The following is a 4,260-nucleotide window of genomic DNA, read 5'->3' as shown; positions in this document are numbered from 1 at the left end:
CCTGTGTCTTGTTGTGTGATTAGTCTTTTGTGTATTTAAGTTCTGGGTTTTCTGTCTGTCTTTGTCGGTTCGTCTTGTGTCATGACTAGTTCTTCGGTGAGTGTTCAGTTTTGTCTTTGTTTATATCATATAGCCTTGAAATAAGGAAGGAGTTTTTTCAGTTTATATCTGCATTTGGGTCCTGCTTCCTTCACAAACCGCAACAATAATATTTTCACGGAGGTAATAGTGGCGTTATTTATTCAAACAAATGTAAAGTGAATATATTTGGTGAAGAAGGAAATAAAAGCCGTTCATATCCTTAAAATTTTCTCTCCTTCATACACCTGGGCATTTGCCACGTGAAGTAAATGGGGAATTGTCTGGTTTTTTAAAAAAACGAAATGGTTGTATGCAACCAAAAAGTAAAAAAAAGTTTGGACCCCATTTCACAATTTGGACCAGTGAAAAACCCCAGTTTGACAATCCAACAAACAGTTTGAAGCAAACAGATGCATGCCTTTACAGTCAATTCATCAATCCAGTCCTCACTAATGTCATTCAACACCACGCTACACAATGTGACATAACCAAGAACATTTGACACAGACAACATATGGTAACTAGGGATGCAAATTATCGATTAATTCATTAATCATTAGTTGATTGACCTTATCGATCGATTAACGATTGACTGATATAAACGGCTTTTTTCCTGAGAATGTACATTTCTCACTGTATCGATAGTGTCTTTAACATAAAAAGCTAAATATTGCTTATTTACTGAATAAAAATGCATGCTATATTGCACAATTGATGTTTTATTGTACCAGTTAGGATAATGTGCAGATAATGGCATTTATGTAGTTTAACAAAATAAATTAAGCACAGAAAATTCAAATACATAAAAAAATAATTGTGCACTGGCTCACCTGTCGCATGTGAAACATTAAGCAAAATAAAATTAATTTTAAATAGAAATCTAAACAATATGGGTAGGCCTAGCCTACACAATATTAAGCCTACACATTATAATCTGGTTAACTACATATGTAAAACTTGAAACATTAGCAGCAGCATTTATAATCCCCTTTGGTCTGAGAAAGGTAACAGTAAGATAACTAGCCCTGGAAACTTCAAATATATTCTGAACACAACTTAAATCATCCCTGAGGAAGGTGACAGTAACATTAGAGGGCGACCCTTAGAACAGTCAAATGAAGATATAGGCTACCTCTCCTGAAACAAAAACATTCCTGTCTCAATGTGTTTTGAATAGGCTCCTGACCTAGACCCCTCTATTTTTGTTCAAGAAAATAAGCATATTAACGTGGTCAGGAGTAAGTCGTGTGCGCAGCCTGTTTACAGTCAGGCCAGCTGCTGAGAATACACGTTCTGATGGGACAGACGTGCCCGGTATGCACAGATATCGTCGTGCCACATTTGCCAGCCTCGGAAATCTTCCTTCATTGACTTTCCACCATTCTGTGGGACTGGAATCAAGGAGTGGTGAGGCATCCTTCAGAAACATGTCCACTTCCTCTTTAATGTCATCGTTGCTGCTGGTGGTATAGTTTTCACCCAGTAGAAGAGTCATAGCAGAAGTGTGTCTCTGAAGTGTAGCTCCCTGGACTGGCACATCATCTCCAGTGGTGGCTTCATTTGTTGATGTGGAGTCCACATGTTCTTCCATAGCCAGTTCAAGCAGTTTGGTATTAGCTGAGATCCTGCTTGCTGGGCTTAGAAATCCCAGGTGCTTATGCCGTGGGTCCAGCATCGTTGCTATCATTGGTGTTGTTGATGTGAGGTCTTCAGACTCAACCTGTTAAAATTAAATAAAGGAGAAAGCTAGCATTAGAGTTTTATTTAATAAGGTTTGACATGACAAGGGTACAACTGCATAAAAACGCAGTTTACACTGTGACAATGTGTTGGTGATAAGTGATTCACCCCATAATCTGTTATATAGCTCAAATGTGATCGAAGAGTTTAATTAATTAATGGCCATAGCTTACCTTCATCCGTTCCCCCAACGAAGTGCGCACTTTAGATTTGAATTCCGCCACTCTGTTGCTGTCTCCATTTGCCATCTTGAGATGCGTGTTAATCAGACTAAATGTGATGGGGTACGTGTTGGATATGGATACCTTACTCTGCTGACATTACAGTAGTTGCACATTGGAGAGCCTCTAGTGCTGGCGCTATGTCCTCCATAAGCTGCCAGAAGTCGTCTCTCAATTCCAGCGTCCTCGCATCTGAAAGCTTGGTCTCTGAGCGGTCTGTTAGCACAGCACACACGGCCCATCGCTGTTCTACGAGTCTGCCAAACATCGCATGTACAGAGTTCCACCTGGTCTTACAGGACTGAATGAGCCGATGAGCTGGCAGCTGCATTTGTCTTTGTTTTGCTTCTAGCGCTTTCGTTGCTGGTGTGCTGTGATTGAAGTGCTTGACCAGCCTGCCAGCAGCTCCAATTACTCGGTTGACACCAGCAGCAGCGAATCCGTCATTGACGGCCAGATTTAAAGTATGAGCAAAGCAACACACTGATTTCCAACTGACTCGTGCGGGGTTGTTTGCTGAAACAATGTTCCGAGCGTTGTCGTGCACACAGGCTACTACACGGCCGGTGAGTCCCCATGACTCCATAGCCTGGTTCAGTTTGGCAGCTAAATTATCAGCTGTATGTCTCTCGGATAAGCTCTCCGTAAGAAGGACTGCCGACTTTACCTGCCAGTCGTTTTCAATATAGTGGCAAGTAATCGTGATGTAGCTTTCTGTAGTCAGTGCTGTCCAACAATCCGTCGTCAGAGCCACATTAGCCGCGGACAAACATGTTTTTAGCTTAGCCTTCTTAATTTCGTAGCGTGCTTCCAAGTTGGAAGTCACGGTCGCTCGCGAAGGGATGTTATATCCTGGCTCCATGAATTGTATCAGCTCCCGAAATCCCTCGGCCTCGGTGGTGCTAATTGGCATTATATCTCTTTCAATCATCCCGCAAATTCTCTGAGTAATGCCGTCTGCTTTTCTTTGGTCGCATACTCGCCTTCCCAGCACAGCAGCAATTGTAGGTTGTGAAGGCGACGGAATGGCTAACGTTACATGCAAGTTGTTCAGGTGGTATCTTAACGAACTTGTAGAGCTGTTGTATTTAAATGTAGCACCGCAAAGTTTGCATTGTGCGTCTTTTTCATCGTTAATTAATCTAAAATGCTCCCACACTCCACTCCGTTTTGACCGCCTCATCATTGTTTGTTTTAGTTTTTTTGCCGCCTCAAGTTTGTGACAGGTCTAGCTCTAGCGGCTCGCGAGAATCTCGGGTCACGTTCAAGTACGTCCTGTGGGAAACGGTCTTAGATTACAATGTTCAATTAGTCACAATTAATTTAATTTAATCGAGTAAATTCTTTTCGACAATTAATCGATAGTCGATTAACCGTTAACATCCCTAATGGTAACCAATTAAAATGACAAGGTCTGTCATTTATAAATGTCTCAATGCTCTGACTGAAATGCTGTGAAGAAGAAAGCTAAAACTGTTTAACATGTTACAGTTGTAACTCGGGCCATAAATAAGAGTTTCCATTCACATAGCAAAAATAATATGTTCTTGTTTTCCCCTGAGCTGCAGTGACAGCAAGTCCAAGATAGACTATATTTAACCGATCAGTGACTCAGCATGCTGTTTGTTAGAAGCCATGTAATACAGACAGAAAAAGTGGTGACTGGTAGCCTGTCGCACACACTATTATTTAAATACCAAACTTTGAATGCAAAGTAATTCCACGTAGATTCGACTGCTTCCTGGGTATGAACTTAAAAATTAGCTTACGTTTGGAATAGGCTAACACACTTGTCTCGTTTCAGGTAAATTACAAGTCAAAATGTAGGTTGCAATTCAAAACTATAGTGTGCAATTTCGCCCTTAAGACCAGTTGTGTAACCTTTAGTGTATGCAAAACAAGAATCCTCAAAATTCAAAACCAATACAGACATTTAGCTACACCTTAAAATACTTCACTTCCTGTTAACTTTTGTACCTTTGTGTTTCACACTTATTTTCCCATAAAAGCAAGTCAATGTCTGATTTACTAAACAAGCCACCAAGTAGCTTTGAACCGTGTTGCCAGAAGCACAGCGGAGTATATATATCGATAATCACAACACATCACATGGTTTAGTTTCTTAACCTGCCTTTATTTTAAATTACATTTTAAATAGGTTTAATACATTTTAAATAGCACTTTTGCACCAAATTATACTTCCCCATGTAGGGTCGAC

General features: G+C 40.5%; 1 long non-coding RNA gene across 1 annotated transcript; it reads right to left on the bottom strand.

Annotated features, from left to right (window-relative positions):
• Positions 1-782: 782 nt before the first annotated feature.
• LOC307038042 lies at positions 783-3,425 on the bottom strand. The gene is made up of 2 exons (XR_013807859.1): positions 1,995-3,425; positions 783-1,801 (listed from the first exon to the last, which is right to left on the bottom strand). It is a non-coding gene; the product is annotated as an uncharacterized lncRNA (long non-coding RNA).
• Positions 3,426-4,260: the final 835 nt, after the last annotated feature.

This window comes from Notothenia rossii (assembly GCF_949606895.1).
Source record: "Notothenia rossii genome assembly, chromosome: 4".
Taxonomy (NCBI): Eukaryota; Metazoa; Chordata; class Actinopteri; order Perciformes; family Nototheniidae; genus Notothenia; species Notothenia rossii.
The sequence above is the reverse complement of the archived record's forward strand: the minus strand, read 5'-3'. Positions and strand labels throughout refer to the sequence as shown.